Consider the following 14,493-nt stretch of genomic DNA (forward strand, 5'->3'; position numbering starts at 1 on the left):
CATTTATGGTCCTTTTGAATTCATTAATAACTCTTTGCGTGACTATCATTGAAAAGTCAATGGTCGTTGACCAAACAAAACATTTCCAAGACGCAAATCTTTTAACAATGGACAGTAAATCGCGCTCTATTCTTTAATAAAATCATTGCTTTATTTCCATTTGCCTATACAACATAAGCCATGTATCAAGGAATTATGAGTAACAACATTTGGGCGACTTCCCAGGCTAGTCATAATGTTAAAGAACTTCAAAAGCCTCTGCCACTAGTCTTACTGTGCGATAACCGTGGTGTATATGACAATCTACCTCCCAGCCTGTGTCTTCCATGTGCTTTAGCAATCGAATGCCTACCCTAGCGTTACCAACAGTTGTGGGTTCAAGTCCAAGATTGGACCTTTTCAAATTGGCAAAGGCAATTCGTCAAAATGCTGGGACTAAAAACGTTGGGAGTCATTCCCTTCGAATTCATCCGATCGATCATCTCAATGGCGGTGGCGCAATGCTTCTTCATCTTCTCCACAACCCCCCAAGAGTTGGGTGAAACAGGGAGGTGAAGGCAAAGGGTTCATCCTAATCATCCTCTTCGAGTAGAATAAAGCATCGTCGCCCTTCTAGCAATCCGCCATTTTTTTGCATTTGTTTATCACAAAAGGCCAAAAGCTCAAAGCAATTCGTGGAATCAATCACTTTAGTAGTGGATGGGCAAGTGTGAGAGCGAGGGAAAAGTGTCAAAAAAGTCATAAACTTATTGCATTGCTGCCAATTTAGTTCTAAATCTTTTTTTGTGCCAATTTAGTCATAAACCTTTTGAATTAGTACCAATTCAATCATTCTAGCTAATTTTGGTCGGATTTTATTGACGTGGACGCCGGTCGGCCTATGTGGCACCACCGGCACTGACATGGATAATTTTTAATAATATTTTAATTTTTTTCTGATTTTTTTTCCTTTCTTCCTCCCTTCCTCCCTTTGCCGGTGACCGGCCAACGGCCATGGCCGAGCAGGCTGGCTCAGTGTGGCCTGGCAAGGACTCCCCTCGCCAGATCTGGCGAGGCTGCCATGGCCTGCACGAGGGTTGGCCTCGCCAAATCTGGCCTCGGTAAGGCCGACCCCCACCTGCCCGAGGGCGAGCCCCGGTGAGGGCTTAAGCCTCACGCTGGCCTGGGCGAGGCTACCGTCGCTGTCACTAGCAAGGGTGAGCCTTGCTAGTGGCAGGCGAGGCTCGCCAGAGGCCCCCTAGCCTCCAGCGAGGCTTGACCCTCGCCAATGGCTGCCGGCTCGCCAGAGGTTCCCTGGCCTCCAGCCAGTCGCTGAACCAGCAATCGGCTGGAGGAAGAAGAAAGGAAAAAAATAATAATAAAAAATCATAAAATATTAAAAATATTATTAAAAGTTGTCCACGTCATCGTCAGCGGTGCCATATAGGTCAGCCGGCGTCCACGTCAGTAAAATCCTGCTAAAATTAGCTAGAATGACTGAATTGGCATAAAAACAAAAGGTTTAGAACTGAATTGGCACAAAAAAAAAGTTTATGACTAAATTGGCACCAATGCAAAAGATTTAGGACTTTTCAGACACTTTTCCCTTGAGAGCGACGTGAAAGAAAATGATTTGATGCAAAGACGGGATGATAAGTGAGAGGTTTAGCAATATTACCAGATTCTACAAAATTTTTGTAATCTACTTTTTAGAGATAGCGGGGAAATCTAAATATTAATGTTAAGCTAAAGACTAAAGTATGTGCAACCCTATGATACAATTAATTACAAATAACAGGAAAAATAGGTAGAAAGTTCGGAAATTAATGGCTATCTATAAAGAGGAATTGGTAGATGCATAACACAATTACAAAAAAGATCAGGTAAAACACTCTACACCCATTGGTATATAAGAATCATCAAATGCCTAGTTTTAAGGCACGTGCACGGCGTACGAACAATAGACGATGATTGACTTTCGAGGAACGGTGCCTAACATGACATGAGAACATCGACCTTACTGTACTGTCCGAATCATGGTGAAGAACACGGTTGTTTGAGTGTAATAATTATTAGAGAACCACTAAGTGTAATTTATTTTCAAATTATTTGAAGATGCACCTGTGTTTCAATTTGGTTTAACTGAATGTGTGTTTATTTATTAATGTCCCTCAAATAATTTTTCATTATAACCATTATTTGAAAAAAAAATATTACAATTGTTTTGAATTTAATTTTGCTTAAATTAATTTTTCTTAAGTATCTAGGCCCATGCCAACTGTGCCCAAGTCGTGCTGGCACAAGCATGGCCCGGTGCTCAGTCCTAGTCACACTTCGCCAAGTGATAAGGCCCGAAAACTACATCGGTGGTAGTTAAGCTCAGAAATCACATTTATTGTGATTAAGCCCAAAACAAAACGAGCCTGTGAATATATATCATATCTCAAGGCGTAGTAGCACTAATCCAATTTCCATATATCATAATACAACATGCCGATATGAGATATACTAAAAATAGTTCACCCATATAAACATTTTCGACGCACGGCCAAAATAACAATCTAACTCGAATCCATTCAATGCTTGATCCAATCTTATTAAATAAGATGCCATGAAATGGTTTAATTTTCTCTTAATTCTCAAAGTGTGTGGGTTGAGGAAATATGTGGTTGGGCTATGTGGTTTATTTAGTGCATTGCATGGTTTTATCGAAAGGAAAATACTATGTTATGCACTGTATAATTGGTCAAAAATTATACTGGCACGTTGGATGAAGTTTATAACTTAGAAGAAGGTGGACAAGAATCATTTAACAAATTCCAGGATTAGCATCTACTTGTCGTTTTCTTCCCGCAACCAAGTTGAAAAGTAACGTTCGTCAAACAATACAACATTTTCAAGAACCAAACATTTAATTATCGTCTTGTTTGCCTTTTTGTCATAATTGCCAGAAGTTTCCATGGTCTTTCGAGTGTTGGCTGCATTCACGAAGATACACACGAAACATGAGGATTCATTGAATCGGCTCAATGAGATTACAACTAATAACAACAATAATCTAATGATGGTATTGCGTAAGCACATCCATAAACAAAAGTAGTTCTCCTACCTAATTCTGTTTTTTAAATTGAAATAATATTATAATTGTTATGCTTTTACCACACATTAATTAATTTAATAATAGTGTATTTCTCTATCATTACCCACAACCATATTTTAAAAGGCAATTATTGATTCTTAACCTTAGGGAGATTGCCACCATCTAAGGTTCCAATCCATGTTAGCCTGCTGGCAGGTATTAACAAAGACCAAGACTCGTCCTAGTCCTAGCGAAACAAATAAAAAAACAAAGACCAAGACTCGCACCATAATAAAAGACCAAGACAAATAATTAGTGACCGGTGAGGCAGACTTACTAATTTTTCTTTTTTCAGCCAAATCCGACTTATTAATTATCCTCGGCCTAGATTGATATAAAATGAACAATTTGATTATGATTGGCTAGCAAACAATAAAATCCATTTGTGGTCCTTTAGAATTCATTGACGGAATAATCTAGTTGGTTTCAATAATTCGTCCCGCAACTATCTTTGACAAGTCAATGGTTGTGGACCCATAAAACATTGTCCAAGATGCAAATCTTTTAATAATGGACGATAAATAGCGTTCCAATTTTTGCCATATCTTCTAATAATGGACCATAATTTCTTGAACAGTTTCTTAAACCGCGTGCCTACTATTCAAATCTTCTTCTTCTTCTTCTTCTTTTTTAATTGTTTTCTGCCATGGAGGATGAAGATTATTTCTTTGTTTCCACATTCAACGACCAAATCCAATCACCAAGCAGTACTGCAGAAGACGAAGACCATGTTTTCTCATTTTCACGCGTAAAACAACCCATAGATATTCAATAAGAAATTCTTCTTGCTATGAACCATATTAAAACGCCAGCTTTGAATTTCTGTCTCCGAGTTTTAAAATTTGAGATGTTTAACATTAAATCAAAACCTGATTTCAAACTCTAAATAGTTAATTTTAAGAGTAAAAATCGTACGAGACACCCATTTATCCGACAAAATTACGAGCTGAAAACCTCCCTTCAGAATATGGAGTTTTAAAATTTGAGATGTTTAACGTTAAATCAAAACCTGATTTCAAACTCTAAATAGTTAATTTTAAGAGTAAAAATCATACGAGACACCCATTTATCCGACAAAATTACGAGCTGAAAACCTCCCTTCAGAATATGGAGTGTAATCGACATTCCGGTTATGTACAAAAGGCCTTCGGTTCATTCGTCTCTCGCAATCATAACCCTTCAATCGAAACTTGCCATCACCTGTTGAGACAGCCTCCGCAGCGATCTACTACGAAAGACTTTGAATCCGAGAATCAAGTTGCTAAATCGACACCCACTGTGACATAACTGATCCACCATGGACGAAAGCCTCACGCGCTTGGACGACACAAACTCGTCCAATCTGTGCCATCATACCCCACCCCCCTTCGACGCTCAATAGTAAACGAACTGCTCATCAGACAAGTTAGCGCCGCTCACTGCCACGGTAGTGCCGCAGCCCGAGCTTGCATCGTCCTTAGGAAGATAATGTCAGCATCAAGTAACCACCATATCACCGCCAAGTTAGTGCAGCTCACCCCTCCACGTTATCCCAACATTATCGCGATGAGAGCTAGCAATTTTTGCTCACGTGTAATGATCGGATCTTGTAATCGTGTCAAGAACCGGTTTGGGTTCCAATTTAAAGGTCAATTGATTGTGTTGGAGATAATTAGGATAATCCTGTCGGATATTTTCCTATCTTAAAGATAATTATGATATTTCTATTAGTTCTTCATATCATCCAAGAGCACGTATATCTACGTTTGATTGTGTATATCTTGACTAATGTATTCTTCACTATTGTAATATTGAAATATACACAAATTTCATTTTTTTTCTTCCGCATTATTATTCTTATCTTAGCATGATCCTGAGGTGCCCGAGTGCACAATTATGCACCCGATCTCGCATCTCAGTCATTTTTTTTTCGATAAGTCTTAATATCCTCCAATCAACGCCGATTTCAACATTGTTTGTATAGTCCGATAGTGACACTTCTATGTCAGCCTATTTTGTTGATGGCCTGCCCAACATCCATGGTAGCCTCCTTCTGCAGCAACAGCAGCCTCTTGTACAACGATAGATTTTTTTATCCAAACTCAAGTTGACTTCTATGCACTTTGAGTTTGAGGAAATGTTAAAGATAATTAGGATGTTTGTCTAAGATATTTTCCTATGTTAGAGATAATTAGGATATTTCTATTAAATCTCCATATCTCTTAAGATCGCGTGAATATCACTGTCTGATTGTACATAACTTAATTGATATGTTATCTTATATAATAAAGCCTATAAATAGGCTGATATATTCTTCATTATTGTAATATTGAACTATAGACAAATTCTATATTTCTTTCTTCCGCATTATTATTCTTAACTGGTTGAATCGTCCAATTGAACCTTTGGGCGGATGATGTTGGAAAATTTACGAAGAAATTAATAATTGATATTGACCATTTCCCGTTGGCACAAAAAGGAGGGGTTGCTCTGGGGATAAGGCTCTCTTTAATGTGAAAGAGGTCAGGTCAATCCATGCCCTCCTCTAACTCTTTAAATTCTTTCACCAAATCAACAATTTCGTCCAACCAATATGGTTAGGTGTCATTGCGGCTTTGAGCTCAACGGCTCTAATTTTGAGTTGGTCCACGGCGTGGGGAGAGAGAGAGGGAGATGCAAACAAAGGTGGGGGTAATTTGTGGAGGGGTTGGTGGTGTCGATCGGGGGAATGGCGGCATCCTCCAGGGACAAGGATATTGATGTTGATCAGCAATATGGTGGGGAGAGAGAGAAAGAGAGGAATATATGGTAGGGGAGAAGGTATTTTACGTGACAGTTGTACCACTTGATGCGACAAGCCAATAAAGAGTGAGTATTTTCACCATTTAAGCATCAAATAGAATGACAAGCATATTACACGGGCAAAGTGAGTTGATTGCTAACATCGCATCAATTGTGTGACCTGCACATAAAATACACTAGGGATAGTGTAGTCTTTTAGTTAAGGATCTTTGCTTAAAAATGAACATTACTGCAAATGTTAAAAACTAAGAAGTGCATTTGATATAGATACAAAGTTTGAGAGGATTTTGCAATTTCTCTGATATGATTAGAATAAGGAAAAGTCCAAAAACATCTTCATGTTCCATCCCAATTTCACTTTATATCCTCCATGTTTAAAGCTATACATCTATGATTTTGTGCCATCACTTTTGTAGCTTTTACTAGGCTTCACATTTTAAAATTTGTTATTAAACGAATGGGACAAGGAACAGGACAAAAAAAAAATGAATGGGACAAGGAAACTTCTAGGATGACAACCTATTGATTGACCAATGATATCGAGAAGACCGCATGAATCAAGATGATAGATTCATCTTTAGATAAATCTCACTTTTCAACTGGTCAAAGAATGCACATTTGATGAAGTTTTTTAATTTAACTTAGAAGAAGATGGACAAAGAATCATTTAAGTATTTCGGGGAATAGCATCTGCTTGTTGTTTTCTGAATTAGCATCTACTTGGAATGCATGTTCTATGTTTTGGCGTCTCATTTAAATGTGACTAATGGACAAAAATTTACTGATCAGTTTCGCAAACCGCGGGCAACCATGTGACTTTACTGTTTTTTTGGAGTAAAGTAATTGCTTCCACTACACCTAGTATATGCACTACAAATGATTCTCACATGCAAATTAGTCATGTTGGTTGCGTCTAGATGTGAACGGTTTCAGTTTCCTTACAGGTTCTACCTGGAACCCGAAACCTAGAATCTTCAAGTCAGAACAGGTTTCTTATTTTTTGAAACCTGGAACCTATTCTGCATAGCTTGGAACTTAGCTCCAAGGTTGATTACAGGGTCTAACAGGTTTTTTTTTTTTTTCATTTTTTGTTAAGCAAAATGAAAGTGAACGCAACAACAAAAATGAAAGTTCCTCATTTATCAATAGAAACAATCCATAAAAGATGAACACGTAAAATAAAATAAACAATAAAAAGTTCAAAACACATAACATAAAACTTATATGATAGAACTTGAGTCCTCAATCATCCACATCCCTCACATGTAATCGGAGTTATGTCCTCACATCCCTCAACCTTCATTGACGTGTTATCTTGATACATCAAATTCACACATACACAACAATAACGGAATATAATTAGCAGGCGTTCATATAGTTAAAGCAAGTGGGAGATTAAAATCTAGATTATAGCCGTATATGTTAACATGTGACAACATAAGCTTCACCAACTCCACTGAAGATCATGACCATACTAATCACCATATCTACTATCCTACAGAGCACAAGGTCCATGGATTCCAATCTGTTTTAATGGGCACAACAAATCTACCTTGAATATATTGAATGCGATGTGGAATTTTGTGATAGTATGATACTCACCATGGGATATTTTCATCGGATTAAGTATTATAGGGTAATTTTCTTAGTCTATCAACAACATAGAATGATATGAATTACAATAAGACACCAATATTATATGTTTTTTTTTTTTCAGGAAATGAAACTAGAATAGATCTCATGGTATCGGAAAATTAGTGCGATATCCAACTTTGTTGTCGCTCTATGTAGCTGCTAATATTTGAAAAAAATTTCTATTAAGTCTCAGTTTAACCCCTTTGTTAGAACTTTATAAGTGACTATTAGTAGAGAATTAGATCTCTCCCTAAGAGTCACATTGATCCCTTATTGATTGCAAGACAGATTATTATAAACCCCTCTATAGATAAGCACATCTAAGTTCTTATGACGAAAAAGTAAAAGGCTTCTTTTTAGGGTTTTCTCGGTTTCCTTGGTTCGTTCCTCATTCTTGGTCTGGTTCTCGATTCTCGGTTCGGTTCCCTCGGGAACCGGATAGGGGCGCATTGGAACCTAGGACCCGGGAATCGGACAGGGGCGCATTGGAACCTAGAACCCTATGATGTATTCTTGAGCTTTAGAGGCTACAACAATCTCATAAATGAACAAATTGTACCAATGTTTGTGTTCAGGGATGATAACAACCTCCTTGTTGGTGAAGGGTTTGGTTCACATATCCTTGATGTGATCGCATGGTCTAATGTTTTCCGGAAATAAATGGAACTTAAGATTTCATCCATGTTACCTAGCTGGAAGATATAACAAGGGCCAAGACTTACACCACAATAAAAGACCGAGACAAATATTTTGTGAATAGTAAGGCAGTTTTTCTTGTTTCAGCCAAACAAAATCTTTAGTTGTCCTTGGCCTAGACCGATATAAAATGAAAGTGCGACAAAATTTCATTATGATCGGCCAACGAAAACAAGTAAACTCTATTTGTGGTCCTTTCGAATTCATTAATAACTCTTCTCGTGGCTATCGTTGAGAAGTCAATGGTTGTCTACCAATAAAACATTTTCAAGACGCAAATCTTTTAACGATGGACAGTAAATTGCATTTTACACATTAACAAAATCATTGCTTTTTTTTTTTTCCATTTGATACAACATAAGCCATGTATCAAGGAATTATAATGACAACATTTGGGCGACTTCCCAGGCTAGTCATAATGTTAAAGAACTTCAAAGCCTCTGCCACTGGTCTTTCTGTGCAATGACCGTGGTGTATATGGCAACATCTAGCTCCCAGCCTCTGTCTTCCATATGCTTTAGCAATCGAATACCTACCCTAGCGTTACCAATTCTGCACAATCCCTTCACTATTTCTTCCATATGCTGAGACTAAAGACGTTGGAAGTAGCTCCCTTTGAATTCATCCGATCGATCATGTCAATGGCCGTGGCGCAATGCTTCCTCATCTTCTCCACAACTCCCAAGAGTTGTGTGAAACATGGAGTTGAAGGCAAAGGGTTCATCCTAATCATTCTCTTCAAGTAGAATAAAGCCGTAGCAATAGTTGGAAATCTTGATGTATGCTCATTACTAAAGACGGATTCGGTGATTGGCTGCCAATTTTGATTTGAAGAAGTCCCAGATATGCTCTTTAGGCGTGAGACCCCTAATCTTGTTTTGATGATTTATTTTGTTATCTGGAGTTTGTTTTATTTTGAAGTTGTCTGGGATTTGTCTTGTTGTTTCTCTTTTGTACTTTTGTGGAAATGAATGAAATGTTATTTTGACAAAAAAAAAGAAACTATTCCATAGCCATCGTCATCGTGTCGTGGGGACGAGAACTACCTTCATAATTTCTGCAAACTCTAATTAGCAATAAAAAAGGGCAACAAAGTGATGATTCATGTATCATAGAGCGAAATGAGATGGTCCAAGCACTTGTTGGCGGACTGCTTATCGAAACCGAATTCGAGAGCCAAGCTTAGTAACCGAGCTTTCTCTATCTCCAAGCCCTGCTCATGGAATTTCAACCTGTTCGAGCAATTCGGAGGATTGATGATGCACAAGTTGGAATCGAATTGATCAATAGAGGACACTTGAAGTGCTCTTGTTCTAACACCTTCCCAGCAATGGCGGGATTGATGTTTTTCCTTTTCCTTTTTATATGGCAGACAATGGAGAGATTGGAGCCAATTTTTTTTTAAAATTTTTCTGACAATTCCATTTTCACACCTGAAGTTTGTTTTAAGTTCTATTTTGCCCCCCTCATTAGTTTTTTGGTTTAATTTGACCCCCCTTGGGTTTGTTTGGGAGGAGAATTTTCTTTTACTTAGTTCTTTTCTGGGGTTGAGCCATTCTTGACCGTTGCAGGAATATGTGTGAAGGCTCCTTCACAACCACAGGACTTGCATGTCGTACTGAAGTTATAAATCTACGAGACGTATGTCAAATTTCTTTTTTGTTGCTATGTATAAGCAAAACAAAAGTAAATTTTTTTTAATTGACATTTTTGTGTTTATATATTAATATATATTTTTTAACGAGTAGGGAAATGAATGGCATGTCACTCAATCACTGGTCAAAGCAATAGGCAAGTAAAGAAAAAGCTCATGCAGTTGTCGCGCCACATACAGTGGATCCACGTGGCAGGGTGTACCACACTCGAGCGTCAGGCCAACTAAGAAGGAGCCATGTGAAAGCAAATGGAAAAAATCATTAATATTTTCTCTTTTTCGATTAACATGAATTGCATATACATATGGTTCAGACTCATTAAAATATATATCGAATAATTTTTTTACTGTAAATTCATCACAATCTACTTTTAAAATTTTAGCTAATCCATATATGATTCAGGTCACTAAATGAGTTAAAAAGTAGGTTTTTGATCATTTTTCAACGTCTATAGCGGTGAGAGGCTTTCATTTCAACGGAAAGGGAAAGCACAATGTTGTCCATCTTCACTTTGATTTGCACGGCCGTGTGATCCCATTACAAAGAGAACTAACAAAATGTGAGAGTTAGTTGGTTAAAGAAGTAAAATTTCTTCATCAAAGACACAATTCCACGGTAGGATTGTGTGTACCCAAGCACATCTGGTTCATCTTTTGAGGCAAGAGAAGAAGTAATTTCCAATATGGACAGCTTGCCAAAGTTGCCAAGTAAAGGAGACGATTGCAGGGCTCTTTTGAAATAGCGCCATGTGAAAACTAATTTTCCAATGTGAACACCTTGACTCCAACGTAAAGGTATGGATTCTTTCGGTCAATGGGGTCAGGGAAAGCAAAAGGTCGACCATCCTTCACATTGATTTGCGTGGCCACGCGGTCCAATTACAAAGAGAAAGTAACAAAATATCCCTTAAAGTATAAATTGAGGTAGTCTTGCCCATTTGGAGGAAGGGATTGTTTTGGTGGGTCTTGGTCAAAAAGGTGAGGGTTAAAAAGAAGTCCAATTGCCTCGTCGAAGAAAGGCAATTCCACCACAAGATTGCGTGTCTTCATAGAAGAAGTAAAAGCTTTTATTTAAAGTCCTGAGTGCTTTTGCTTGAAGAGGAGAAACGCCAATCACCATAAATCACTCATATTCTCGTTTTTGTTCTGAGATATTTGGTTTTGATAGCTTTAGGATTTTTTTTTTCTTTTGGGGTAAGAAATACTACTTTTATTTATCATTAGAAGTTCTAGACAAAATCCAAAGAAGTTGCGGGGTTGGGCTAATCAAGAAGAAAGAGGGGAAAATTACTAAAAAGTCCTAAATATAATATAATTGTGTCAATTGGTCCTAAACATTTTACATTTATATCAATTCAATCCATTTAGCTAATTTTGATCGCCTGGCCCCGACATGGATGTTGGCCAACGCCCACATCGGCCGTGCTAACATGACAATTTTTTAATTTTTATATTAATTTTTTTTTCTTCCTTCTTTTGTTTCCCACTATGGGTGGCGAGGGTCTAGAAGCTCGCGGCCACGGGTGTGGGCCACAAAGCCCTTGCTCGGCCTTGCCCAAATCGGGCGAGGCCATGGCCGCCATCACCCATGGCTAGCGAGGTTTACTTCACTAGACTTCGCTCTTGGCACAATCAAAGGTAAACAAATTAATAACAAGTATATTAAAAAATTGCATAGTATCGGCATGTTCTACAGGTAGGTCAGCTCTACGTCAGCGTCGGTAGAGTAAAGTCATTGGATGGGTGAATTAATTACTCTTTTTTTTGTAAATTTAAAAAATTTAGGATTGAATTGATAAAAAAAATATTTATTATTGAATTTGGCATAATTATAATAAATTTATGATTTTTTTGATAATTTTTTCGAAAAAAAGAGTATTCAAATGTTGGGTTTTAGCTACCCAATCAGCTAATTGATTCGCGATGGGCCGCGGATATACTTTTGAAATTAGCCAACTGGGCTCGGTGCGTCCAAGACACAAGTGCCTCCACCTCCCATGGCCCCACGTGATTACGTTCCAGCAAGAGAGAGAGTCAACCAGCGCCGCGTCGTCCGACTCCCCGAATACGAAGCTTCTCTTTTACTACTTCTAGATCTGAAAGCGCATCAATAGCCTCTACCACTACCAGAGAGCGAGAGCTTCGGTTTGAATCGGACGAGCAAGCAGGTGATTTCTTCATCGCGAATCCCATCGAGCAGCACACCTGAGGCGTCGCGAAGAGCACCTGCAATCGCTTCTTCCGAACCACACCGGCTTCGAAGGACCCCCCAGATATTTCATCTCGAGGGACCGGTTTCTTCGGCGGGCACCGATTCACGGGTAAATCAACTCGAATCGTGTCAAAGTTTCGAACTTTCAGCGTCCCGCTTGTTATGATTTCTGATCACAGGCTCCGCCGAGGCATATTAGGGTTCCTGTGTGTTTGGGGGGGTTTCTTCGTCGGAGCACACTGAGGTCGTCTCTGGATTTCCAGATACACCGGAGAAGAGCTGCGATCTTATCGAAAGATAGTGAGTTCCCTTGTCTGTCGTTGGTGATTTTCGTAGTAGCCACTCGTCCTTTCTCGTGGGTGTTCTGACCTGAGATCTGCTAAATTTGCCTCGGTGTCTTTCCGAATCGAGCCGGTCCGGGTCCGGGTTGAGGCGTGAAGGTGTGAATCCTCGGATCGTACCGCACAACTTGATTTTGCTGCTTCGAGGCAACTTCTTACTCTCAAACACTGAAACCCATCACAGTAATTTCATCGCTGCATCTCCTCGAGGTAAGCCCGACCTTCATTCTCCTAACTGTTACAATTGATAGGAAAAAAAAACATTCGATTCTTACTCCTCGCACAACACCTAACGTCATTTTAATGCATACAGAATACTACTTGCGAAATTTCCTCGGGACAAAAAGCCCGTCCGATTAAAATTACGAAAATACCCTTCTAAACCCGAAGTCCATCGGCCCACAGGTACCCCGATTGTCCAAAATTACTTAAAGCCCGAGACATCCGAAATACTTACTTTTTGCATAAATAATGCTTTTTTCTTTTCCTTGAAAACAGTTAAAATCTAGATTTTTCCAAATATCGATGGTGCTGGTCTATTCTCTTCAATAATTGCACAAAACCTTTCAAAGGCTATGGATTAGAATTGTCAGCAACAAAAATTTATCTGAGCAGATCAGATCAACTAGAGAATTTTTGGATGTCCATAAAACCATTTTCCATTATATTGGCAATTTTCGTAATTTCTAGAAAATGACAGAAAATTCAAATGTTTTTCGGAAATTATGAAAAATTCACAGATTGTACTATTTTTTTTGTGCTGGTTACAATGGAAAACTTGAAAGTGAGCAAAGCTGCTGGTTTCAATGCACTTACACGTATTTAATATGTGGACAATTTTTAGGGGGACTTTATCTTTGCAGATTGAATAACAGAACTTCGTCATAAAGTATTGTTTTCACGCAATTTAACTACTTACGGCAAAGACGTGACTTTTACGTGTATATATATAGCGTAGAAAGTTCTTCGACCTACGACAGATTTGACAATACAATTTATGCATGTTTAGGGCGGGGGGAGGAAAATGTAGTATGTACAGGAAGTAAGAACGTCTTTGATAATGAATGATATAATGGAAGATTCACAAGCCGGTTAGAGCCACATTTATGTGTTTAACAAAATGGTTTTTAAAGTGATATGAGAAGTGGTCATTCCGTACTCTGGTCCAAATTGTGTGACTTGACTTTTGCTTGCCATCTGAAAACAATTTAATTGCTACCAGTCAATCAGCGATGGGATACCTGTCCATCAATAATAAATGCAAGACTTATCGTCTAAACTGATTGGTCCCTTCTCTCTCTCTCTGATTTCTCACTTTATCTTTCACATTGAGCCTCTCTCTTGCAGAAACCATTCGAGACTATCGTCTACTGATTAGTCCTCACTCGCTTTCTCTGTTCTTTTCCACTTGAAAGTTCTCGCCCAGGCTTGTTCAGGGTCTTCTCTCCCGATCTCGCGCCTCTCTTTGCATCTCAGCTCGCAGGAGGTAATCACTTTTTCATCCCTTACTAGCGTGTGTCGTTTCTGTTGATTTTGTCGCTTTGTTATCGGAATAATCGGCTGAACTAAGTGTGTTCTGGGCCCTTTTTGTCTATTGGGGACGTCGGGGTGGCCGCTGAATAGCAGAGGAGGGTCTTCTATTCTCTCTTTTGGAGCCGCTGTTGCCTGTTAACGAGGTATGTCCCCAGCTCAGATTTTACTTCGGTGCAAAAAGAAAGCCCTTTGTTTTCGACTTTAGATGTGGCTAATCCTATGATGGCCTTACTGGCTGATTGTTAGTTGCATCGTAATTCAGTATTTGATCTTTTGTTGAACTAGAACGAGGAGGTCTGCAAGTGCACTAGATTCTATTGCGCACAAAATTGCCACATTTCACTTGAATCCAGAGACCATTATTTTTTATGCGTTGTGAGGTTTCTTTGTGTTTGAAGGTCCTAGATTAATTTATAGAAAAATAAATCAAAAATAAAAGTAGGCTGGTTTGAGGGTCAACTAGTTTGGTTCTCGGTCACAAACACGGAGCACCAATTATTACAGGATACGTTCTTGATGCTTT

The 14,493-nt window shown here is 38.7% G+C and overlaps 1 protein-coding gene across 2 annotated transcripts in view; it reads left to right on the forward strand.

Annotated features, from left to right (window-relative positions):
* The first annotated feature begins 14,040 nt into the window (after positions 1 to 14,040).
* The window catches only part of LOC115667157 (disease resistance protein RUN1-like), a 110,023-nt gene continuing 109,570 nt past the window's right edge, over positions 14,041 to 14,493 (forward strand). The window contains exon 1 of one of the 2 annotated variants that reach the window (XM_056309528.1): positions 14,041 to 14,113. The gene's annotated coding sequence lies outside the window, so the exon portion shown is untranslated. The remainder of the gene's footprint in view (positions 14,114 to 14,493) is intronic. The other variant, XM_056309529.1, reaches the window with a different exon arrangement.

This window comes from Syzygium oleosum, unplaced genomic scaffold (genome assembly GCF_021117445.2).
Source record: "Syzygium oleosum isolate NSW1041296 unplaced genomic scaffold, Sole_v2.1 Sole_v2.03, whole genome shotgun sequence".
Taxonomy (NCBI): Eukaryota; Viridiplantae; Streptophyta; class Magnoliopsida; order Myrtales; family Myrtaceae; genus Syzygium; species Syzygium oleosum.